The following is a 27,617-nucleotide window of genomic DNA, read 5'->3' as shown; positions in this document are numbered from 1 at the left end:
CACCAACAAACAGTAAACGGTAACGAATACAATTTCAATCCCCTTAACAACAACGATCCCATCCACCCACCAACCCCCATACAACATCCCGCATGACAATATATGCATCAAATAAAAAGAAACCTCCCAAGAAAAAAAGAAAAAGGAATCAGGAATCGCCCATGGTCACCATTAACATATATATAGTCCACCCTCCCCCCGCTAATATTCAAATCTATCCAATCCCCGAAAGTGTACTGTGAATGACACCCATGAATTGTAGAACCCCCCCCCCCCCCACCAAACACCGATTCCTCCCCTCCACTTCTTCTTGTAAACTTCACCCCCCCAGCATCGGTTCCTTCCCCCAACTTTTCACCCCAGCTAGACTCATCGAAACCTGTTCTACCAGACTCCGATGGCCGCAGCCCCTCCCCCCACCTTCCTCCTGTTCACTGGCTGGCTTAAACCGGCCAGCGTGGAGGCCCCTGCCCGGGTCTCCTTCCCTCCTGCCCGGACCCAGGAAAACAAAGAAATCCCCTTTGACACAAAACCCCAGCATACACACCCATGCCCCAAAGAACCATCATTGCAAATGAAAGTCCCAACTCTTCCCTTGTCCAAATATATACAGCGTCGACTCATTTGGTACATACACCAACACACAGTGAAAAAAGAAAGTTACATGAGGCTACATCGGCACAAGACCAGCTCTCGGTCTCATTTCTCAATTCTGCCACAGTTCTTCTGCCTTCGCAAACCCTTCCGCCGCTTCCGCCGTCCCAAAACAAAAGTTCTTGGTTTTGTAGGTCACCCTCAACTTAGCTGGATATACTATGCTGCACTGCATCTTGCTGATGTACAGTGCCTTCCTCACCCGGCCGAACGCCGGCCACCTCCTCGCCAAGTCCAGGTATATGTGTATACCAGCTCCAGCCCACTGTACCACCCGCTTCTGCTTTGCCCAGCACAGGACCTTCTCCTTCATGCTGTACCTACGGAACAGTCACTACGCTTGACGGCTCACTCGCCTTTGGTATAGGCCTCCACGACCTATGAGCCCGATCCAGTTCATATCAAGAGAGATCGTCCCCCTCCCCCAATAGCTCCGCCAACATCGTGGCAAAATACTCAGTCGGCCTCGGGCCTTCCACCCCTTCGGGCAGACCCACGATCCTCAGATTCTGCTGCCTGGATCTGTTTTCCAGGTCTTCCATTTTGGCTCACAGACCCTTGTTGGTCTCTATCACCCTCCGCAGCTCCTTCCCTCGAAGTGAGTTGATTACTGTGCTGCGATAATGCCTCTTCCACTTCCTTCAGCGTCTCACCTTGCTCCCGCACTCTCCCGCTGCGCTCGATACCGCCACCCTCACCGGGGCAATCACCTCCTCCACCAGCACTTTCAATACCACCCCCATCTCCTTCTTCATCGCTTCCATGTGCTTTGTGAACTGTTTTTCAAGTTCCATGGACATCACCTTGTTATTCCTTCTGCCGTGAGCAATGCGGCCTCCTCCGGCGCCCCAGCCTCCGCTTTCCTTACAGTTCCCGCGCCGACCTTTCCACTTACCTGCGGACTTTCATTAGCCCCCTTTTTCACGGCCGTTTAAAAAAAAACTTGGACATTTCTCCTCACTGTGCCCTCCTACAACTTTATCAGCATCCGTTGCCCCTGGGACTGGGCATTAAAACCCCCAAAATTCTATTCCTGAGCAGGAGCCCTCCAACGTGCGGCTGCCTCGTGGCTGCCTCCCGCCCACCGTCACCAGAACTCCCAGCTGCCTCCACTTCTGATGTATATTTTGGGAATACACCTAGACCTAGTGGGAGGGTTTTGCAAGGCTGAGGAATTGTAAGGGCACAGAGTGGGCATGGGTGAAGGTAGGCACCGATAATTGGGGGCCTTTATCAAATGTCACATATGCACATATCACTATATTACAAACTCTTGTTCTTCACAACCTTAAGGTCTCACTGTCATTAACCCTCCTCCCAGTGGGTTAGAGCTTCACCCCTTCTGAACACAAGTCTTTTCACAGGCCTTCAAAGTCAGCCATCGGTTAAGCCCACTCAGAGTGAAAATGAGATAATTCCTGAATAGACTGGGGTATTAATGATTGATCCCTTGACCCTATATAGTGCTTTAAAAGATGCAAATCAGTTTCGTGCCGTTCTTGGTTGTGAACCTGTTCCACATCATATTGGGGATGACCTGTGTTAATGGAAGTGTTAATGGCAGTGTTAATGGAAGCCTACTTGTGACAATAATAAAGATTATTATTAAATATTGTGAGAGGCCAAAAACGGGATTTGTGCCGGCGCGATTTCTAATTCTGATGTTTCCAGGTGAAAATGAAAAATGAAATGAAAATCGCTTATTGTCACAACTAGGCTTCAAATTAAGTTACTGTGAAAAGCCCCTAGTCGCCACACTACAGCGCCTGTTCGGGTAAGAGGGAGAATTCAGAATGTCCAATTCACCGGACAATCACGTCTTTCGGGACTTGTAGGAGGAAACCGGAGCACCCGGAGGAAACCCATGCAGACACAGGGAGAACGTGCAGACTCTGCACAGACAGTGACTATTTTGCAGCTATGACTGGATTTGCTAATGGGCCTGCTAAATGCTGCCCACAGAACCTGTTGTCGCACAATCGGCTAGGGCAGATTGCACATTCCATATTGCTGCCACAATTTAGGGATTTAAGAAATAGGAGCAGGAGTAGGCCATTTGGTCCCACGTGCTTGCTCTACCATTCAATCAGATCATGGTTGATCTACCTCGAAGCCACTTTGCCGCACTGTCCCAATTTTACTTGATGTCTTTACTATCTAGAGTTCTATTAGTCTCTGTCTTGAACATATTCCGTGACTGAGCCTACACAACTCTCTGGGATAGAGAATTCCAAAAATTCATTACCTACTGAGATAGGGAATTCCTCATCATCTCAGTCCTAAATTGCCTGTATCTTATTCCGAGCCCCCTGATTTTAGACACCTTCCCAACCAGGGGGAGCATCCTTCCGACATCCACCTTGTTGAGATCTGTAAGAATTTTGTAATTTTCAATGAGATCATCTTCTCTTTCTAAACTGTGAGAATATAGGTCGAGTATCCTCAATTTGTCCTCAAAGTGTAGCCATCTAAAATGGCCACCTGCAAAGGACCATGGGAATTATGGCCAACCCAGAACTCAGATAGATGCACAGCCTTTGTGTATCTAAAACCCAGGTTACCAGACCTGACCGAAAGCCCTGCTCGTTTACATTTAATTGCCCATTTTCTCAGGACAATAGAATTCCAATCAATCAACCAATACAGCCACAGACTGATCGGCACCACTCCCTTGCTCAGAAAGCACAACTGCCCAGGTCAATGGGCGCTAAGGACCCCCAGCTACAAAGGCACCCGCCCCTTTATTGGCTGAAATCGAAGCGAGTGATCAGAGCCCTGTCGAACTATTGGGTCCAAGGTTAAGGACCGCCCCAAAGAGCGCGAAATCCCATGGGGATAAAAGAGAGCACAGCCATGTGTTCTGTCTCTCTTGGATCCAGCCTGTGCCAACCCAATTGCAGCAGGACCAGCCAGCTAAGTTCAAGACCAATGATCGCTACCTGACGGATGAGCCCAGCAGAGACAGAGCCACTTTCTTCGACCCAGCCAAGTGAAATCCAGATAAAAGGCCTTATCCATTTGCACAGTGCCGGTCGCCCTGAAGTTAAGTAAAGGTTATTGTAGTTGATAGGTGTAGTTTAACTTGTAGTAGATATTGTGTTTGCATGTTGAGATAACTCTTGTGTATGTAAATAAACCATCTTTTGAACTAACTAACTGGTTGTGTGGTCATTTGATCGATATGAGGGAAAGGCTTGTGGTGCACCGAGATAATTAAATAGAGCAACGAAAGGACAACGCTACCATCCCAGGAATCCATCTGGTGACCCTTTGCAATTCCTCTATGGAAAATACAACCTCCCTTCGATAAAGTGACCTGAACTGTACAGAGTACTGTAAGTGCAGTCTCACCAAGGCTCCATACAATTGCAGCAAGCCATCTTTACTCGTGTACTCAAATCCCCTTGCAACGTCATTGGAGTGTTGTGGAGCGGAGTGTTGTGGAAATGCAGGGAAAATGGCTCCATCTGTATTTATACTGTCGCTATTCAGAAATTCTGCAAACTTTTCCAGCAGAATTACAGGGAAACCTAACCCCCTTTTCCCAAATAGAAAAGCTTCAGGATTCAAGAAATTACAATGAATTAGAAATATCGATTGACTGTCACTTTGGCCCAAATAGTAAAAGCCAAACTGATATAACAATAGTTATTGGAGGGGACGGAACTCTTCGATTTGCTTTAGTCTAATTAATGTTGGTCTTTGTCACTCATTGCAACTCCACAGCAACAAATGAGGTTTACTGTGTGTATTTTACCACCTGTTTCATGAGTTTGTGGTGTACAAAGGGTAAAATACGTTTTCAGTTCATGATGGGAACAATTCAGTGCCTTCATGTAATGTGAACTGCCTTGTAATGCCTTCATCCCTGCTGTGGTTTGCAGCTGTTTAAACATGGAGGCTGTTGGGCTGCTGTCTTCCAGCAGAAAGCAAGTGCGTCGAAAGCTGTGTTTGCTATGACAACAGTAAGAGGATCCTGAGTACATGTTTTATTTACAGAAAGGGACCACGATGGAAAGGGGGATTTCACTTGGATCAATTGGAATGGCAAATGTCATTAACGTTAGTGAGCTGGGGATCTGTGACCTGCCAACGCAGCAGAAAGGAAAATTAATTTTGCCTGGGATTTATCCATTTTTCAACATTACACCAATGGGACAGTGTTGATTGTTTCTTCGCTGAGTTTGCTTCTTCATTGAATTATTAATGTCCTGAAGGATGGTCTGTTTGTTGCTTTCCCTCATTTCTGCCATTTATGTTCATTAGAGGGTCTGAGTCACATGGTTTATCATTGCATTCTCTGCATAATACAGAAGGGCTGAGGAAGGCACCAAGGGCTGTGGATTGAGAGTAAGCAGAGGATTCAGGTGAGTGTGTGTCTGCAGGGAAGCAGAACCCGTAGAATTATTGGATCCCCTGCTGGAGTTTCCTTGTGACAGTGACCAATGTTTTCCTAGTGATTCAGCAGCAACTTTGGAAGGGCGTACTTGTGTATCCCCTGTCACTGTGGACGAGGCTTGTACCCTGCTGAGAACATCAGAAAATACAGGCCTTCTGAAAATAGCAAGGAATTCTGGATTTTCTTTAAAAGGATTGTGCCAATTGAAACGTTGAAATTTCAGGCCGCCCTTCACCCTACAGCATGAGTTAAATGGTCTCGAGAGCCACTTTTTATCTGCTCAAGTAACTCCTTTCACATGCTCAGGATGCTTCAAAGCACTTCACGGGCTTGTGGTCTTTTGTTCCGGTTGATGTTTTGATCTTCCGATATTTTGTGTGTACGTATGTAAAAAGCCTTGAATAAAAATATTTTAAAACTAAGTGCCTCACGGGAGATGGATTGCTTCTGCATCACCATTGTTGTTTTGTAGGAAGTCCTTGCAGTCAGATTGCACACAAGGTCTGACATACAGCAATGATGGCATGGTGACACAGTGGTTAGCACTGCTGCCTCACGGCGCCAGGGGTCGATTCCGGCCTTGGGTGACTGTCCCTGTGGAGTTTTCACGATCTCCCCCGTGACCGCGTGGGTTTCCTCCGGGTGCTCCGGTTTCCTCCCACCGTCCAAATATATGCAGGTTATATGGATTGGCAATGCTAAATTGCCCCTTAGTGTGCAGGGATATGTACAGGTTAGGTTGTGAAGAAATGGTGAGGCGGACAGGGGAGTAGACCAGGGTGCTCTTTTGGAGGGTCAGTGTAGACTCAATGGGCCAAGTGGCCTTCTTCTGCACTGTAGGGACTCTAGGGTGAAATTCTCCGCCTTGCGATGGCGCTAGCGAGGTTACCGAATGAGGCAGATAATTCTGCAGGCCGGGCACTATATTCTCCGGGTCTGCATGGTCCTCTGGGCCGGGAATCATGTGGGTGAGAATTATGACAGGTGCTGACAAATGTGGTTCTGATGTGGTGAACCTCGCAGTGGGCCAAGGGGTAACTCTTTAAGGGAATTTCCCCCAAAGGAAATCTGCCATCCTTACCTGGTCTGGTTGACCAGTGTGGTTGACTATTGTGGATAGCTATTAAATACCCACTGAAATACCCTGGCACGCTAATCAGTTTAAAGATAATAAGGGATGAGCAGTAAATGTTGGCCCAGCTAGTGACGCTCACATCCCATGAATGAATTAAAAAAAAATATGATCCATGACATTTCTCCCTCTCTTTAACTCTGAAGAAGAAGTTATATGGCCTCAAAATTTTAAATCTGTTTCTCTCTCCATGGTGCTGCCAGACCTGTTGAGTTAGTCCAGCATTTTCTGTTTATACTTCAGATTTCCAGTATCCACAGTACTTTTTTATTTGTTCCTGAGGCGTCGCAGGCTGTGCCAGGGATTATTGCCCATCCCTAAATGCCCTAAAAGAGGCAGTTAAGAGTCAACTACATTGCTGTGGGTTTGGAATCACATGTAGGCCAGATTTCCTTCCCTAAAGGATATTAGTGAACAAGATGAATTTTTATGACAATGGTTTCATGGTTATCCTTAGATTTTTGTTGAATTCAAATCTCACCATCTGCAGTGGTGGGATTTGAACATGGATCCCCAGAGATTTACCCTGGGTCTCAGGTTAACTAGTACAGTGACAATACCACAATACCACTGCCTCCCAAAGAGTTAGGGAGTTTATGCTTCAGTGAAACTTGGCGTTGCTGAGACTACATCTGGAGTACTGTGTACAGTATTGGTCTCCTTATTTAAGGAAAGATGTGAATGCATTAGAAGCAATTCCAAGAAGATTTACCAGATTAATACCTGGTTGGGCGCTGGTTGTCTTCTGAGGAAAAGTTGGGCATGGTGGCCGGGATTCTCCAAAAACGCGGCTAAGTGTTGACGCCGGCGTAAACACCGGAGTGTTTCACACCGGCATCAGCGGGCCTGTTGGCCCAGCAATTCCGTGGCCCACAGGGGACCAGCACGGTGCTGGAGTGCTCCGCAATGTTCCAGCTGCCATATGTGGCCCTGCACTGCCAGCCTAGAGTCCGCTTCTGCACCGCGCAACATGGCGGGGCCACACAGCGGGCCGGCACGGAAAAAGGTAGGCCCCTCCCCCCGGATCGCACGCGCCGCCGATCGGTGGCCCCCGATCGCGGGCCTGACTGTCGTGGAAGCCCCCCCCCCCCCCAGAGACTGATTCCCTCCCCCCCGCTCCCCGCCCCAATGACGTGTCGTCTCTTTGAAGCAACACCGCCCCAATGCCATCCTGACTCGCATCTGTGGATATCTTGGTCTGGGTCAAAGAATGCAAGGAAGGGTGCAATGGTGGGCTTGGCTTTCAGCTCCAGCCACTCTGTTCGGTGCTCCGCCTTCCACTCAAAGGCGGGTGATTTTTTTCATCAGGTTGCGTAAGGCCGTGGTGTATGTGGCCAAATCCCGTATGAACTTTCCAAGGAAATTGACCATTCCCAGGAAGCGCAGTACTGCCTTCTTGTCCTCAGGAACTTTCATTGCCTCGATGGCTTTAATCTTGTCTGTGTCCGGGCGCACACCGTGTTGCGAAATCTGATCGCCCAGGAACTTCAGCGTGGATGTCGCAAAACAGCATTTGGACCTGTTTAGCTTGAGGCCATGTTCATGTATGCGTCGGAATACTTTCTTGAGTCACGACACATGTTCCTCTGGGGTTGTGGACCAGATTATGAAAATCGTCAATGTAGACACAAACCCCTTCTATTCCCTCCATCATCTGTTCCATGATGCAATGGAACACCTCTGATGCCGAGAAAATGCCAAATGGCATTCGGTTGTAGCAGAATGTGTCAAAAGGTGTGTTGAAGGTGCAGAGCCTTCTGCTGGATTCTTCAAGTTGGATTTCCAAAATCCTTGGGATGCGTCCAATTTTGTGAAGAAGCGCGCATGTGCCATCTCACTCGTGATTTCTTTCCTCTTCGGGATGGGGTAATGTTCCCGCATAATGTTTTTGTTTCAATCCTTGGGGGCAATGCAGATGCGTAGGTCCCCTGCAGGCTTCTTTACGCACACCATCGAGTTGACCCAGTCGGTTGGTTCAGTGACCTTGGAGACGGTGCCTTTTTGTTGTAGACTCGTGAGATCTGCCTTCAGGCGCTCTCTCAGTGGAGCAGGGACTTGTCGTGGTGCATGGACGACTGAATTGGCATCAGGATTCAGTAGAATTTGGTACTCGTACGGCAGAGTGCCCATCCCGCTAAATACATCTGGGTACTGGGTTAGGACGTTGTCGATGCTGGCCTGAAGATCCGATGGGGCGTTGTGGTGTAGACCCTTTGAATGAGGTTCAGTTGCTTGCAGGCGTGCGCACCTAGCAGGGACGCCCTGTCTGGTTTAACAATCTCGAAGCGTAAGCCTACTTGTGTGTGTCGGCTGGACACCTGCAGATGGCAGGACCCCAGTGCCTTGATTGTGTTCCCATTGTAGTCCAGGAGTTTGCAGGCAGCTGGAAGGATTGTGGGGGGCTTCTTGATTCTCTTGAAGTCCATCTGCGAAATCAGATTGGCGGAGGCACCTGTGTCCAGTTTGAACTGGATGGGGCAGTGGTTGACCTTCATCACTGCTTGCCATTCGTCCTCGGAATCCACGGCCAGGATTGATTGGACTTGTAATGTGTCCGGTGTGACGTATTCACACTTCTGCCCACTCGGTAAGTGTTGTCCAGGTATTCATCATCTGGATCCGTCGCACTGCCTGGATCAGAGTCATGCATTCGGTGTTGCCCACTTCTGATGCGCCGCTGTCAGAATTGGGAGCGCTGGCTCCTGACTGGTGGTACAGATCTGCACAGGGCTGCATAGTGGTTTGGTTTCCCACAGTTTAAACAGCGTTTGCCTCTTGCAGGGCAGTTTTATTTTAAATGGGCGGTGCCGCAGTTCGCACACGTCATGACGTCGGCATCATGACGCTCAGTGCATCGTTGCGCATGCACGGTGCGGTTCTCGGACATCTGCACCTGCGCAGTGCAGTTTTCGGCCGCTTCGTGGTCCCGATCGCATTGTGCATGCGTCGGGCCCCGGGGAGAGCGCGCAAAATGGCCGCTGTCATCAATGTGGAGGCGCTGCATCCGGGAGATGGCCTGAACAGTCTCCACCTCGTGGGAGGCTTGTTTTTCACTTTCTGCCATTTTGTACTGAGAATAGCGATTTTTAGAGTGCTCATGCACAGTACACGTTTCAATCACGACTGTCAGGGTCATGTGCTTGATTTTCAACAATTGCTCTTGCAGAGGATCAGAGTGGACTCCAAAAACGATTTGGTCTCTGATCATGGAGTCAGTGATATCGCCGAAGTTGCAGGATTGTGCTAGTAGTCTAAGGTTAGTTAGCTAGGAGTTGAAGGATTTGTCTTTACCTTGCATCCTCTGCTTGAATATGTAGCGCTCGAAGATTTCATTGGTGTCCACCTCACAGTGGCTGTCGAATTTGTCCAGGATGGTTTGGTACCTCATTTTGTCCTGCCCTTCGGAAAAGTGAAAGGAGGTGAAGATCTCTATCGCATGGTCACCCGCAGTGGTGAGTAGAAGAGCTATCTTCCGGGCATTGGTTGCGCCGTTGAGGTCGGAAGCTTCCATGTATAGTTGACATTTTTGTTTGAATGATTGCCAGTTGGCACTAAGATTGCCAGTGGTCCTGAGCTGATGAGGAGCCTGAATCTTGTCCATTGTGCCTGTATTCAGTAGCTGGTTGTCACGGATCTTGCTGAGTTGAACTAAATAGATTGAACAATCACTCCTGGTATCATGTTGTGTTATGCTGCTTCAGATAATACAGGCTGCTACTTGATGCAGTCTTAACTAAAGGATGCTCCAGACTCTGAAATGTGTTCAACGTATTTATTGAACTATTAACACTGTTCTCAAATGAGTTTGATTCTCTGCTATCTAACTGTAGTAACTCAGTCTAACTGTACCAGCTTGCTCTAAGCCACGTGCTGGGGTGTGATGCTGCTGATCAACCCTGTCTAACTCTCTAGCTGTCTGTCTGTGGAAAGAGGCAGGGTGTGAGTGCCTCAACCCTTTTATAGTGTTTATGTCATGCCCCCTTGTGGTGATGCCACCTTTGAGTGTCCTGACTGCCCACTGGTTGTGTCCTATTCTGAGTGTTCATTGGTTGCAAGTTTGCATATCATGCCAGTATACTTGCCTTTATTAGACAAGGCATAGAGTTTAAGAGCAGGCAAGTTATATTGGAACTCATTAAAATGTTGATTATGCCACAACTATAGTGTTGTGTGCAGTTCTGGAATCTACATTATAGGAGGGATGAGTTAGCACTGGAAAGGGTGCAGAGGAGATTTACCAGGATGTTGCCTGGGCTGGAGAGTTTTAGCTATGAAGAGTGATTGGATAGACTGGGATTGTCTTCCCTGGAGCAGAGGAGTCTGAGAGGGGACATGATTGAGATGTAGTAAATTATGAGGGGCACAGAGAGACTGGACAGGAAGAAACATTTGGTGGAGGGATCAATGACAGGGGGCATAGATTTAAATTAAGGCGCAGGGATGGGAGGAAAAACCTTTTCACTAAGGGGGTAGTGGGTGATTGGATTCACTGCCTGAAAGGGTGAAGGAGGCAGATACCTTCATCACGTTTAAGAAATATTTAGATCTGTACTTGCGATGCCAAGGCATACAAGGCTATGGACCAAGTGCTGGAAAATGGGATTAGAATAGTTAGGTGATTGCTTTTGAGGAGCACAGACATGATGGGCTGAAGGGCCTTGTCTGTGCTGTGACGATACGACAGTTCAATAACCACCTCCTTGAAGAATCTCAGGTATTGTCCTTGTTCAGGTGGAGATAGAAGAAATGCTTCCTGAAGATACTTACTACTGGCCTTCTGTGAAAAACCTCCCTGCTTCTTCATGTGAATATAATGTCCTCTCTCTGCAGACTCTGCCCCATCTGTCTGTTGCGCTGGAAAGAAAGAGGTACTGCCACTATAGCCCCCTGTGTTGATGGGTCACAAATTAGACCTGTGGCGTGCAGTAGCAACCCCGGCTAAATCTAGCACCTCACCAAAACACCATCAGCACTCTACAGTACTCATGCAAACATTGAAAGACTAAAAGTAAGTCAAAACCCTCACCTGCAAGCTGGCTGCCTGGCCCATTAAATGATGCAGCAGGATACATGTTCAGCCGGGAAGGCAAGGGAGAATAGACAGGTCAGGAAGTTGAGTTCAGATATTTGGGTCAGCACAAACCTATTGATGTCCAATCTGCTGTGTTTGCTCCTTTGTACTTTAAGATGTTCTCAACAAACACTTTAATCTGTCCAAACCTAGCTCCTTTTATTGTGTGTCGTGCGGTAGGATGACAGTCTGAAACAGAGCACGTTATGATGGAGTCATACTCCTCCTATGGAACTTAGATTTTCTGCTGACCTGTTATATGTACTTGTTATTACTCTATAGTTGGGACACAGTGGGAGCAGTGCTGTAGAGTATAATTGGGACATACACTGGGAGCAGTGCTGTAGAGTATGATTGGGACACACACTGGGATTAGTGCTGTAGAGTATAATTGTGACAAAGAGGGAGCAGTGCTGTAGAGTATAATTGGGACACAGAGGGAGCAGTGCTGTAGAGTATAATTGGGACACATAGGGAGCAGGGCTGTAGAGTATAATTGGGACACAGCGAGGGAGCAGTGCTGTAGAGTATAATTGGGACCCACACTGGGAGCAGTGCTCCCAATAATTGGGACACAGAGGGAGCAGTGCTGAACAGTATAATTGGGACACAGAGGGAGCAGTGCTGTAGAGTATAATTGTGACAGAGAGGGAGCAGTGCTGTAGAGTATAATTGGGACACACACTGGGAGCAGTGCTGTAGAGTATAATTGGGACACAGAGGGGGCAGTGCTGTAGAGTATAATTGGGACCCACACTGGGAGCAGTGCTGTAGAGTATAATTGGGACACAGAGGGAGCAGTGCTGTAGAGTATAATTGGGACACACACTGGGAGCAGTGCTGTAGAGTATAATTGGGACACAGAGGGGGCAGTGCTGTAGAGTATAATTGGGACACAGAGGGGGCAGTGCTGTAGAGTATAATTGGGACACACAGTGGGATCAGTGCTGTAGAGTATAATTGTGACAGAGAGGGAGCAGTGCTGTAGAGTATTATTGGGACACACTGGGAGCAGTGCTGTAGAGTATAATTGTGACAGAGAGGGAGCAGTGCTGTAGAGTATTATTGGGACACACTGGGAGCAGTGCTGTAGAGTATAATTGTGACACAGAGGGAGCAGTGCTGTAGAGTATAATTGGGACACAGAGGGAGCAGTGCTGTAGAGTATAATTGGGACACAGAGGGGGCAGTGCTGTAGAGTATAATTGGGACACAGAGGGAGCAGTGCTGTAGAGTATAATTGGGACACAGAGGGAGCAGTGCTGTAGAGTATAATTGGGACACACACTGGGAGCAGTGCTGTAGAGTATAATTGGGACACAGAGGGGGCAGTGCTGTAGAGTATAATTGGGACACACTGGGGGCAGTGCTGCAGAGTATAATTGGGACACAGAGGGAGCAGTGCTGTAGAGTATAATTGGGACACACACTGGGAGCAGTTCTCCCAATAATTGGGACACAGAGGGAGCGGTGCTGTAGAGTATAATTGGGAGACACAGTGGGAGCAGGGCTGTAGAGTATAATTGGGATACATAGGGAGCAGTGCTGTAGAGTATAATTGGGATACAGAGGGAGCAGTGCTGTAGAGTATAATTGGGATACATAGGGAGCAGTGCTGTAGAGTATAATTGGGACACACTGGGAGCAGTGCTGTAGAGTATAATTGGGATACATAGGGAGCAGTGCTGTAGAGTATAATTGGGACACACACTGGGAGCAGTGCTGTAGAGTATAATTGGGACACACACTGGGAGCAGTGCTGTAGAGTATAATTGGGATACAGCGAGGGAGCAGTGCTGTAGAGTATAATTGTGACACAGAGGGAGCAGTGCTGTAGAGTATAATTGGGACACAGAGGGAGCAGTGCTGTAGAGTATAATTGGGACAGCGAGGGAGCAGTGCTGTAGAGTATAATTGGGACACAGAGAGAGCAGTGCTGTAGAGTATAATTGGGACACAGAGGGAGCAGTGCTGTAGAGTATAATTGGGACACAGTGGGAGCAGGGCTGTAGAGTATAATTGGGACACAGAGGGAGCAGTGCTGAACAGTATAATTGGGACACAGAGGGAGCAGTGCTGTAGAGTATAATTGGGACACAGAGGGAGCAGTGCTGTAGAGTATAATTGGGACACAGAGGGAGCAGTGCTGTAGAGTATAATTGGGACCCACACTGGGAGCAGTGCTCCCAATAATTGGGACACAGAGGGAGCAGTGCTGAACAGTATAATTGGGACACAGAGGGAGCAGTGCTGTAGAGTATAATTGGGACACAGAGGGAGCAGTGCTGTAGAGTATAATTGGGACACAGAGGGAGCAGTGCTGTAGAGTATAATTGGGACACAGTGGGAGCAGTGCTGTAGAGTATAATTGGGACACAGAGGGGGCAGTGCTGTAGTCTATAATTGGGACACAGAGGGAGCAGTGCTGTAGAGTATAATTGGGACAGAGAGGGAGCAGTGCTGTAGAGTATAATTGGGACACAGACTGGGAGCAGTGCTGTAGAGTATAATTGGGACACAGAGGGAGCAGTGCTGTAGAGTATAATTGGGACACAGAGGGAGCAGGGCTGTAGAGTATAATTGGGACACAGAGGGAGCAGTGCTGTAGAGTATAACTGGGATACAGATAGGGAGCAGTGCTGTAGAGTATAATTGGGACACAGAGGGAGCAGTGCTGTAGAGTATAATTGGGACACACACTGGGAGCAGTGCTGTAGAGTATAATTGGGACATAGTGGGAGCAGTGCTGTAGAGTATAATTGGGACACAGAGGGAGCAGTGCTGTAGAGTATAATTGGGACACAGAGGGAGCAGTGCTGTAGAGTATAACTGGGATACAGATAGGGAGCAGTGCTGTAGAGTATAATTGGGACACAGAGGGAGCAGTGCTGTAGAGTATAATTGGGACACAGAGGGGGCAGTGCTGTAGAGTATAATTGGGACACACACTGGGAGCAGTGCTGTAGAGTATAATTGGGACACACACTGGGAGCAGTTCTCCCAATAATTGGGACACAGAGGGAGCGGTGCTGTAGAGTATAATTGGGAGACACACTGGGAGCAGTGCTGTAGAGTATAATTGGGATACATAGGGAGCAGTGCTCCCAATAATTGGGACACAGAGGGAGCAGTGCTGCAGAGTATAATTGGGACACAGAGGGAGCAGTGCTGTAGAGTATAATTGGGACACACTGGGAGCAGTGCTGTAGAGTATAATTGGGACACAGTGGGAGCAGTGCTGTAGAGTATAATTGGGACACAGAGGGAGCAGTGCTGTAGAGTATAATTGGGACAGAGAGGGAGCAGGGCTGTAGAGTATAATTGGGACACAGCGAAGGAGCAGTGCTGTAGAGTATAATTGGGACACAGAGGGAGCAGTGCTGTAGAGTATAATTGGGACACACATTGGGAGCAGTGCTCCCAATAATTGGGACACAGAGGGAGCAGTGCTGTAGAGTATAATTGGGACACAGAGGGAGCAGTGCTGGAGAGTATGATTGGGACACACACTGGGAGCAGTGCTGTAGAGTATAATTGGGACACACACTGGGAGCAGTGCTGTCGAGTATAATTGGGACACACACTGGGAGCAGTGCTGTCGAGTATAATTGGGACACACATTGGGAGCAGTGCTCCCAATAATTGGGACACAGAGGGAGCAGTGCTGTAGAGTATAATTGGGACACAGAGGGAGCAGTGCTGTAGAGTATAATTGGGACACAGAGAGGGAGCAGTGCTGTAGAGTATAATTGGGACACACACTGGGAGCAGTGCTGTAGAGTATAATTGGGACACAGAGAGGGAGCAGTGCTGTAGAGTATAATTGGGACACAGAGAGGGAGCAGTGCTGTAGAGTATAATTGGGACACAGAGAGGGAGCAGTGCTGTAGAGTATAATTGTGACACACACTGGGAGCAGTGCTGTAGAGTATAATTGGGACACAGAGAGGGAGCAGTGCTGTAGAGTATAATTGGGACACACACTGGGAGCAGTGCTGTAGAGTATAATTGGGACACAGAGGGAGCAGTGCTGTAAAGTATAACTGGGACACACTGGGAGCAGTGCTGTAGAGTATAATTGGGACACAGAGGGAGCAGTGCTTTAGAGTATAATTGGGACAGAGAGGGAGCCGTGCTGTAGAGTATAATTGGGACACAGAGGGAGCAGTGCTGGAGAGTATAATTGGGACACAGAGGGAGCAGTGCTGTAGAGTATAATTGGGACACAGAGGGAGCAGTGCTGGAGAGTATAATTGGGACACAGAGGGAGCAGTGCTGTAGTTTATAATTGGGACACACACTGGGAGTAGTGCTGGAGAGTATAATTGGGACAGAGAGGGGGCAGTGCTGTAGAGTATAATTGGGACATACACTGGGAGCAGTGCTGTAGAGTATAATTGGGACATACACTGGGAGCAGTGCTGTCGAGTATAATTGGGACACACATTGGGAGCAGTGCTCCCAATAATTGGGACACAGAGGGAGCAGTGCTGTAGAGTATAATTGGGACACACACTGGGAGCAGTGCTGTAGAGTATAATTGGGACACAGAGAGGGAGCAGTGCTGTAGAGTATAATTGGGACACAGAGAGGGAGCAGTGCTGTAGAGTATAATTGGGACACACACTGGGAGCAGTGCTGTAGAGTATAATTGGGACACAGAGAGGGAGCAGTGCTGTAGAGTATAATTGGGACACACACTGGGAGCAGTGCTGTAGAGTATAATTGGGACACAGAGGGAGCAGTGCTGTAAAGTATAACTGGGACACACTGGGAGCAGTGCTTTAGAGTATAATTGGGACAGAGAGGGAGCCGTGCTGTAGAGTATAATTGGGACACAGAGGGAGCAGGGCTGTAGAGTATAATTGGGACACAGAGGGAGCAGTGCTGAACAGTATAATTGGGACACAGAGGGAGCAGTGCTGTAGAGTATAATTGGGACACACACTGGGAGCAGTGCTGTAGAGTATAATTGGGACACAGAGGGAGCAGTGCTGTAGAGTATAATTGGGACATACACTGGGAGCAGTGCTGTAGAGTGTAATTGGGACAGAGAGGGAGCAGTGCTGTAGAGTATAATTGGGACATACACTGGGAGCAGTGCTGTAGAGTATAATTGGGACACACACTGGGATTAGTGCTGTAGAGTATAATTGTGACAAAGAGGGAGCAGTGCTGTAGAGTATAATTGGGACAGAGAGGGAGCAGTGCTGTAGAGTATAATTGGGACACAGAGGGAGAGGTGCTGTAGAGTATAATTGGGACACAGAGGGAGCAGTGCTGGAGAGTATAATTGGGACACAGAGAGAGCAGTGCTGTAGAGTATAATTGTGACAAAGAGGGAGCAGTGCTGTAGAGTATAATTGTGACAAAGAGGGAGCAGTGCTGTAGAGTATAATTGGGACACAGAGGGGGCAGTGCTGTAGAGTATAATTGGGACACAGAGGGGGCAGTGCTGTAGAGTATAATTGGGACACATAGGGAGCAGGGCTGTAGAGTATAATTGGGACACAGCGAGGGAGCAGTGCTGTAGAGTATAATTGGGACCCACACTGGGAGCAGTGCTCCCAATAATTGGGACACAGAGGGAGCAGTGCTGAACAGTATAATTGGGACACAGAGGGAGCAGTGCTGTAGAGTATAATTGTGACAGAGAGGGAGCAGTGCTGTAGAGTATAATTGGGACACACACTGGGAGCAGTGCTGTAGAGTATAATTGGGACACAGAGGGGGCAGTGCTGTAGAGTATAATTGGGACACAGAGGGGGCAGTGCTGTAGAGTATAATTGGGACACAGAGGGGGCAGTGCTGCAGAGTATAATTGGGACACAGAGGGAGCAGTGCTGTAGAGTATAATTGGGACACACACTGGGAGCAGTGCTGTAGAGTATAATTGGGACACACACTGGGAGCAGTTCTCCCAATAATTGGGACACAGAGGGAGCGGTGCTGTAGAGTATAATTGGGAGACACAGTGGGAGCAGGGCTGTAGAGTATAATTGGGATACATAGGGAGCAGTGCTGTAGAGTATAATTGGGATACATAGGGAGCAGTGCTGTAGAGTATAATTGGGATACATAGGGAGCAGTGCTGTAGAGTATAATTGGGATACATAGGGAGCAGTGCTGTAGAGTATAATTGGGATACATAGGGAGCAGTGCTGTAGAGTATAATTGGGACACACTGGGAGCAGTGCTGTAGAGTATAATTGGGATACATAGGGAGCAGTGCTGTAGAGTATAATTGGGACACACACTGGGAGCAGTGCTGTAGAGTATAATTGGGACACAGAGGGAGCGGTGCTGTAGAGTATAATTGGGACACACACTGGGAGCAGTGCTGTAGAGTATAATTGGGATACATAGAGAGCAGTGCTGCAGAGTATAATTGGGACACAGCGAGGGAGCAGTGCTGTAGAGTATAATTGTGACACAGAGGGAGCAGTGCTGTAGAGTATAATTGGGACACAGAGAGAGCAGTGCTGTAGAGTATAATTGGGACACAGAGGGAGCAGTGCTGTAGAGTATAATTGGGACACAGAGGGAGCAGTGCTGTAGAGTATAATTGGGACACATAGGGAGCAGTGCTGTAGAGTATAATTGGGACACAGCGAGGGAGCAGTGCTGTAGAGTATAATTGGGACCCACACTGGGAGCAGTGCTCCCAATCATTGGGACACAGAGGGAGCAGTGCTGAACAGTATAATTGGGACACAGAGGGAGCAGTGCTGTAGAGTATAATTGGGACACAGAGGGAGCAGTGCTGTAGAGTATAATTGGGACACAGAGGGAGCAGTGCTGTAGAGTATAATTGGGACACAGAGGGAGCAGTGCTGTAGAGTATAATTGGGACACAGAGGGAGCAGTGCTGTAGAGTATAATTGGGACCCACACTGGGAGCAGTGCTGTAGAGTATAATTGGGACACAGAGGGAGCAGTGCTGTAGAGTATAATTGGGACACAGAGGGAGCAGTGCTGTAGAGTATAATTGGGACACAGAGGGAGCAGTGCTGTAGAGTATAATTGGGACACAGAGGGAGCAGTGCTGTAGAGTATAATTGGGACACAGAGGGAGCAGTGCTGTAGAGTATAATTGGGACACACACTGGGAGCAGTTCTCCCAATAATTGGGACACAGAGGGAGCGGTGCTGTAGAGTATAATTGGGAGACACACTGGGAGCAGTGCTGTAGAGTATAATTGGGATACATAGGGAGCAGTGCTCCCAATAATTGGGACACAGAGGGAGCAGTGCTGCAGAGTATAATTGGGACACAGAGGGAGCAGTGCTGTAGAGTATAATTGGGACACACTGGGAGCAGTGCTGTAGAGTATAATTGGGACACAGAGGGAGCAGTGCTGCAGAGTATAATTGGGACAGAGAGGGAGCAGTGCTGTAGAGTATAATTGGGACACAGAGGGAGCAGTGCTGTAGAGTATAATTGGGACAGAGAGGGAGCAGTGCTGTAGAGTATAATTGGGACACAGAGGGAGCAGTGCTGTAGAGTATAATTGGGACACAGAGGGAGCAGTGCTGTAGAGTATAATTGGGACACAGAGGGAGCAGTGCTGTAGAGTATAATTGGGACAGAGAGGGAGCAGGGCTGTAGAGTATAATTGGGACACAGCGAAGGAGCAGTGCTGTAGAGTATAATTGGGACACAGAGGGAGCAGTGCTGTAGAGTATAATTGGGACACACATTGGGAGCAGTGCTCCCAATAATTGGGACACAGAGGGAGCAGTGCTGTAGAGTATAATTGGGACACAGAGGGAGCAGTGCTGGAGAGTATGATTGGGACACACACTGGGAGCAGTGCTGTAGAGTATAATTGGGACACACACTGGGAGCAGTGCTGTCGAGTATAATTGGGACACACATTGGGAGCAGTGCTCCCAATAATTGGGACACAGAGGGAGCAGTGCTGTAGAGTATAATTGGGACACAGAGGGAGCAGTGCTGTAGAGTATAATTGGGACACACACTGGGAGCAGTGCTGTAGAGTATAATTGGGACACAGAGGGAGCAGTGCTGTAAAGTATAACTGGGACACACTGGGAGCAGTGCTTTAGAGTATAATTGGGACAGAGAGGGAGCAGTGCTGAGCAGTATAATTGGGACAGAGAGGGAGCCGTGCTGTAGAGTATAATTGGGACACAGAGGGAGCAGTGCTGTAGTTTATAATTGGGACACACACTGGGAGTAGTGCTGGAGAGTATAATTGGGACACAGAGGGAGCAGTGCTGTAGAGTATAATTGGGACACAGGGAGCAGTGCTGCAGAGTATAATTGGGACAGAGAGGGGGCAGTGCTGTAGAGTATAATTGGGACACACACTGGGAGCAGTGCTGTAGAGTATAATTGGGACACAGAGGGAGCAGTGCTGCAGAGTATAATTGGGACACAGAGGGAGCAGTGCTGTAGAGTATAATTGGGACACAGGGAGCAGTGCTGTAGAGTATAATTGGGACACACAGGGAGCAGTGCTGTAGAGTATAATTGGGACACAGAGGGAGCAGTGCTGTAGAGTATAATTGGGACACAGAGGGAGCAGTGCTGTCGAGTATAATTGGGAGACAGAGCGAGCAGTGCTGTAGAGTATAATTGGGACACAGAGGGAGCAGTGCTGCAGAGTATAATTGGGACACAGAGGGAGCAGTGCTGTAGAGTATAATTGTGACACAGAGGGAGCAGTGCTGTAGAGTATAATTGGGACACAGAGGGAGCAGTGCTGTAGAGTATAATTGGGACACAGAGGGAGCAGTGCTGTAGAGTATAATTGGGACACAGAGGGAGAGGTGCTGTAGAGTATAATTGGGACACAGAGGGAGCAGTGCTGTAGAGTATAATTGGGACACAGAGGGAGCAGTGTTGTAGAGTATAATTGGGACACACACTGGGAGCAGTGCTGTCGAGTATAATTGGGACACACACTGGGAGCAGTGCTGGAGAGTATAATTGGGGGACAGAATGGGAGCAGAGCTGTAGTGTATAATTAGGACACAGAGGAAGCAGTGTTTACATAGAATATACAGTGCAGAAGGAGGCCATTCGGCCCATCGAGTCTGCACCAGCTCCAGGAAACAGCACCCTCCCAAGGTCAACACCTCCATCCTATCCCCACAACCCAGTAACCCCACCCAACACTAAGGGCAATTTTGGACACGTAGGGTAATTTATCATGTACAATCCACCTAATTTGCACATCTTTTGACTGTGGGAGGAAACCGGAGCACCCGGAGGAAACCCACGCACACACGGGGAGGATGTGCAGACTCCGGACAGACAGTGACCCAAGCCGGAATCGAATCTGGGACCCTGGAGCTGTGAAGCGATTGTACTCTCCACAATGCTACCTATAGAGAATAATTGGGACACAGAGGGAGCAGTGCTGGAGAGTATAATTGGGACACACACTGGGAGCAGTGCTGTAGAATATAATTGGGACACATAGGGAGCAGTGCTGTAGAGTATAATTGGGACACAGAGGGAGCAGGGCTGTAGAGTATAATTGGGACACACACTGGGAGCAGTGCTCCCAATAATTGGGACACAGAGGGAGCAGTGCTGTAGAGTATAATTGGGAGACAGAGCGAGCAGTGCTGTAGAATATAATTGGGACACATAGGGAGCAGTGCTGTAGAGTATAATTGGGAGACAGAGCGAGCAGTGCTGTAGAATATAATTGGGACACAGAGGGAGCAGTGCTGTAGAGTATAATTGGGACACAGTGGGAGCAGTGCTGTAGAGTATAATTGGGACACAGTGGGAGCAGTGCTGTAGAGTATAATTGGGACACAGAGAGGGAGCAGTGCTGTAGAGTATAATTGGGACACACACTGGGAGCAGTGCTGTAGAGTATAATTGGGATACACACTGGGAGCAGTGCTCCCAATAATTGGGACACAGAGAGAGCGGTGCTGTAGAGTATAATTGGGAGACACACTGGGAGCAGTGCTGTAGAGTATAATTGGAACACAGAGGGCGCAGTGCTGTAGAGTATAATTGGGACACACACTGGGAGCAGTGCTGTAGAGTATAATTGGGACAGAGAGGGAGCAGTGCTGTAGAGTATAATTGGGACACACACTGGAAGCAGTGCTCCCAATAATTGGGACACAGAGGGAGCAGTGCTGTAGAGTATAATTGGGACACACACTGGAAGCAGTGCTCCCAATAATTGGGACACAGAGGGAGCAGTGCTGTAGAGTATAATTGGGACACAGAGGGAGCAGTGCTGTAGAGTATAATTGGGACACAGAGGGAGCAGTGCTGTAGAGTATAATTGGGACACAGAGGGAGCAGTGCTGTCGAGTATAATTGGGAGACAGAGGGAGCAGTGCTGTAGAGTATAATTGGGACACAGAGGGAGCAGTGCTGTAGAGTATAATTGGGACACACACTGGGAGCAGTGGTGTCGCGTATAATTGGGACACACACTGGGAGCAGTGCTGGAGAGTATAATTGGGGGACAGAATGGGAGCAGAGCTGTAGTGTATAATTGGGAGACAGAGCGAGCAGTGCTGTAGAGTATAATTGGGACACAGAGGGAGCAGTGCTGTAGAGTATAATTGGGACACAGAGGGAGCAGTGCTGTAGAGTATAATTAGGAAACACACTGGGAGCAGTGCTGTAGAGTATAATTGGGACACAGAGGGAGCAGTGCTGTAGAGTATAATTGGGACACAGAGGGAGCAGTGCTGTAGAGTATAATTGGGACACAGAGTGGGAGTGCTGTAGAGTATAATTGGGACAGAGAGGGAGCGGTGCTGTAGAGTATAATTGGGACACACGCTGGGAGCAGTGCTGTCGAGTATAATTGGGACAGAGAGGGAGCAGTGCTGTAGAGTATAATTGGGACACAGAGGGAGCAGTGCTGTAGAATATTATTGGGACACACACTGGGAGCAGTGCTGTAGAGTATAATAGGGACACAGGCTGGGAGCCCTGCTGTAGAGTATAATTGGGACACATAAGGAGCAGGGCTGTAGAGTATAATTGGGACACACACTGGGAGCAGTGCTGTAGAGTATAATTGGGACACAGAGGGAGCAGTGCTGTGGAGTATAATTGGGACACAGTGGGAGCAGTGCTGTGGAGTATAATTGGGACACAGAGGGAGCAGTGCTGTGGAGTATAATTGGGACACAGAGGGAGCAGTGGTGTAGAGTATAATTGGGACACAGAGGGAGCCGTGCTGTAGAGTATAATTGGGACACAGAGGGAGCAGTGCTGTAGAGTATAATTGGGACACAGAGGGAGCAGTGCTGTAGAGTATAATTGGGACACAGAGCGAGCAGTGCTGTAGAGTATAATTGGGACACAGAGGGAGCAGTGCTGTAGAGTATAATTGGGACACAGAGGGAGCAGTGCTGTAGAGTATAATTGGGACACACACTGGGAGCAGTGCTGTAGAGTATAATTGGGACACAGAGGGAGCAGTGCTGTCGAGTATAATTGGGACACACACTGGGAGCAGTGCTGTAGAGTATAATTGTGACAGAGCGGGAGCAGTGCTGTAGAGTATAATTGGGACACAGAGGGAGCAGTGCTGTAGAGTATAATTGGGACAGAGAGGGAGCAGTGCTGTAGAGTATAATTGGGACACAGAGGGAGCAGTGCTGTAGAGTATAATTGGGACAGAGAGGGAGCAGGGCTGTAGAGTATAATTGGGACACAGAGGGAGCAGTGCTGTAGAGTATAATTGGGACACAGAGGGAGCAGTGCTGTAGAGTATAATTGGGACACAGAGGGAGCAGTGCTGTAGAGTATAATTGGGACACAGAGCGAGCAGTGCTGTAGAGTATAATTGGGACACAGAGGGAGCAGTGCTGTAGAGTATAATTGGGACACAGTGGGAGCAGTGCTGTAGAGTATAATTGGGACACAGTGGGAGCAGTGCTGTAGAGTATAATTGGGACACAGAGCGAGCAGTGCTGTAGAGTATAATTGGGACACAGAGGGAGCAGTGCTGTAGAGTATAATTGGGACACAGTGGGAGCAGTGCTGTAGAGTATAATTGGGACACAGAGGGAGCAGTGCTGTAGAGTATAATTGGGACACAGTGGGAGCAGTGCTGTAGAGTATAATTGGGACACAGTGGGAGCAGTGCTGTAGAGTATAATTGGGACACAGAGCGAGCAGTGCTGTAGAGTATAATTGGGACACAGAGGGAGCAGTGCTGTAGAGTATAATTGGGACACAGAGCGAGCAGTGCTGTAGAGTATAATTGGGACACAGAGGGAGCAGTGCTGTAGAGTATAATTGGGACACAGAGGGAGCAGTGCTGTAGAGTATAATTGGGACACAGAGGGAGCAGTGCTGTAGAGTATAATTGGGACACAGAGCGAGCAGTGCTGTAGAGTATAATTGGGACACAGAGGGAGCAGTGCTGTAGAGTATAATTGGGACACACACTGGGAGCAGTGCCGTAGAGTATAATAGGGACACACACTGGGAGCAGTGCTGTGGAGTATAATTGGGACACAGTGGGAGCAGTGCTGTAGAGTATAATTGGGACACAGAGGGAGCAGTGCTGTCGAGTATAATTGGGACACACACCGGGATTAGTGCTGTAGAGTATAATTGGGACACAGAGGGAGCAGAGCTGTAGAGTATAACTGGGACACAGAGGGAGCCGTGCTGTAGAGTATAATTGGGACACAGAGGGAGCAGTGCTGTAGAGTATAATTGGGACACAGAGGGAGCAGTGCTGTAGAGTATAATTGGGACACACACTGGGAGCAGTGCTGTAGAGTATAATTGGGACAGAGAGGGGGCAGTGCTGCAGAGTATAATTGGGACACACACTGGGAGCAGTGCTGTGGAGTATAACTGGGACACAAACTGGGAGCAGTGCTCCCAATAATTGGGACACAGAGGGAGCAGTGCTGAACAGTATAATTGGGACACAGTGGGAGCAGTGCTGTAGAGTATAATTGTGACACAGAGGGAGCAGTGCTGTAGAGTATAATTGTGACACAGAGGGAGCAGTGCTGTAGAGTATAATTGTGACACAGAGGGAGCAGTGCTGTAGAGTATAATTGGGACACAGAGAGGGAGCAGTGCTGTAGAGTATAATTGGGACAGAGAGGGAGCCGTGCTGTAGTCTATAATTGGGACACAGAGGGAGCAGTGCTGTAGAGTATAATTGGGACACAGAGGGAGCAGTGCTGTCGAGTATAATTGGGACACACACTGGGAGCAGTGCTGTAGAGTATAATTGGGACACAGAGGGAGCAGGGCTGTAGAGTATAATTGGGACACAGAGTGAGCAGTGCTGTAGAGTATAATTGGGACACAGAGGGAGCAGTGCTGTAGAGTATAATTGGGACACACACTGGGAGCAGTGCTGTACAGTATAATTGGGACACAGAGGGAGCAGTGCTGTAGAGTATAATTGGGACACAGAGGGAGCAGTGCTGTCGAGTATAATTGGGACACAGAGGGAGCAGTGCTGTAAAGTATAATTGGGACACAGAGGGAGCAGTGCTGTACAGTATAATTGGGGACACACACTGGGAGCAGTGCTGTAGAGTATAATTGTGACACAGAGGGAGCAGTGCTGTAGAGTATAATTGGGACACAGAGAGGGAGCAGTGCTGTAGAGTATAATTGGGACACAGAGGGAGCAGTGCTGTCGAGTATAATTGGGACACAGAGGGGGCAGTGCTGTAGAATATAATTGGGACACAGAGGGAGCAGTGCTGTAGAGTATAATTGTGACACAGAGGGAGCAGTGCTGTAGAGTATAATTGGGACACAGAGAGGGAGCAGTGCTGTAGAGTATAATTGGGACAGAGAGGGAGCCGTGCTGTAGTCTATAATTGGGACACAGAGGGAGCAGTGCTGTAGAGTATAATTGTGACACAGAGGGAGCAGTGCTGTAGAGTATAATTGGGACACAGAGAGGGAGCAGTGCTGTAGAGTATAATTGGGACACAGAGAGGGAGCAGTGCTGTAGAGTATAATTGGGACGCAGAGGGAGCAGTGCTGGAGAGTATAATTGGGGCACAGAGAGGGAGCAGTGCTGTAGGGTATAATTGGGACACAGAGGGAGCAGTGCTGTAGAATATAATTGGGACACAGAGGGAGCAGTGCTGTAGAGTATAATTGGGACACAGAGGGAGCAGTGCTGTAGTTTATAATTGGGACACAGAGGGAGCAGTGCTGTAGAATATAATTGGGACACAGAGGGAGCAGTGCTGTAGTTTATAATTGGGACACAGAGCGAGCAGTGCTGTGGAGTATAATTGGGACACAGAGCGAGCAGTGCTGTGGAGTATAATTGGGACACAGAGAGGGAGCAGTGCTGTAGTTTATAATTGGGACGCAGAGCGAGCAGTGTTGTAGAGTATAATTGTGACACACACTGGGATCAGTGCTGTAGAGTATAATTGGGACACACACTGGGAGCAGTGCTGTAGAGTATAATTGGGACACACACTGGGATCAGTGCTGTAGAGTATAATTGGGACACAGAGCGAGCAGTGCTGTAGTTTATAATTGGGACGCAGAGCGAGCAGTGGTGTAGAGTATAATTGGGACACAGAGGGAGCAGTGCTGTAGAGTATAATTGGGACTCAGAGAGGGAGCAGTGCTGTAGAGTATAATTGGGACACACAGAGGGAGCAGTGCTGTAGAGTATAATTGGGACACAGAGGGAGCAGTGCTGTAGAGTATAATTGGGACACAGAGGGAGCAGTGCTGTAGAGTATAATTGGGACACAAACTGGGATCAGTGCTGCAGAGTATAATTGGGACACACACTGGGAGCAGAGCTGTAGTGTATAATTAGGACACAGAGGAAGCGGTGTTTACATAGAATTTACAGTGCAGAAGGAGGCCATTCGGCCAATCGAGTCTGCACCGGCTCCAGGAAAGACCACCCTCCCAAGGTCAACACCTCCACCCGATCCCCACAACACAGTAACCCCACCCAACACTAAGGGCAATTTTGGACACTAAGGGCAATTTATCATGTACAATCCACCTAACGTGCACATCTTTTGACTGTGGGAGGAAACCGGAGCACCCGGAGGAAACCCACGCACACAAGGGGAGGATGTGCAGATTCCGCACAGAGAGTGACCCAAGCCGGAATCGAACCTTGGACCCTGGAGCTGTGAAGCGATTGTGCTGTCCACAATGCTACCTATAGAGTATAATTGGGACACAGAGGGAGCAGTGCTGTAGAGTATAATTGGGACACAGAGGGAGCAGTGCTGTATTGTATAATTGGGAGACAGAGGGGGCAGTGCTGTAGAGTATAATTGGGACACAGAGGGAGCAGTGCTGTAGAGTATAATTGGGACAGAGAGGGAGCAGTACTGTAGAGTATAATTGGGACACAGAGGGAGCAGTGCTGTAGAGTATAATTGGGACACAGAGGGAGCAGTGCTGTAGAGTATAATTGGGACAGCGAGGGAGCAGTGCTGTAGAGTATAATTGGGACACAGAGGGAGCAGTGCTGTAGAGTATAATTGGGACACAGAGGGAGCAGTGCTGTAGAGTATAATTGGGACACAGAGGGAGCAGTGCTGTAGAGTATGATTGGGACACACACTGGGTGCAGTGCGCTAGAGTATATTTGGGACACAGTGAGCAGTGCTGTAGAGTATAATTGGGACACAGAGGGAGCAGTGCTGTAGAGTATGATTGGGACACACACTGGGTGCAGTGCGCTAGAGTATATTTGGGACACAGTGAGCAGTGCTGTAGGTATAATTGGGACGCAGAGAGGGAGCAGCGCTGTAGAGTATAGTAGAGACACACAGGGAGCAGTGCTGTAGAATATAATTGGGATGCAGAGAGAGAGCGGTGCTGTGGAGTATAATTGGGACAGAGAGAGAGAGAGCAGTGCTGTAGAGTATAGTAGAGACACACAGGGAGAGGTGCTGCAGACTTGCAGGGAAGTGCTGTAGCAGAGTCATGGGATAAAGTGCCGGACTGTTGTGACTGCTCTAATAGCCAGGAAAGCGATTAGAGGGATCTGACATTGCACTGCTGACGGAGGTAGTGGCGTGGTGGTAGTGTCAGTGGAATACTAATCCTGAGACCGGGGGCCAGTTTTGCTCATTGCTGCAGGAAATTGGCCTTCCCCGCCAAAGCCCAGAAATGAAGCAGTCCCATTTAACAGTTCTTGGCGCTGCCAGCACTGCGCCACTCCCAGCTAAATGAGCCCGACGCGGGACGTATCCGTTTAATATCCGTGAAATCACGCTGTATATGTGACTCCAATGTGTGGTTGACTCTTAGCTGCCCTCTAAAATAGCCAAGCGAGCCCCTCAGTTCAAGGACAATTTGGGATGGACCTATCCAGTGATGTCCACATCCCATGAATGAATGAAGAAAAATAAACACA

The sequence above is a fragment of the Scyliorhinus canicula genome, chromosome 6 (assembly GCF_902713615.1).
Source record: "Scyliorhinus canicula chromosome 6, sScyCan1.1, whole genome shotgun sequence".
Classification (NCBI taxonomy): domain Eukaryota; kingdom Metazoa; phylum Chordata; class Chondrichthyes; order Carcharhiniformes; family Scyliorhinidae; genus Scyliorhinus; species Scyliorhinus canicula.
Note: the sequence above shows the minus strand (reverse complement) of the source record.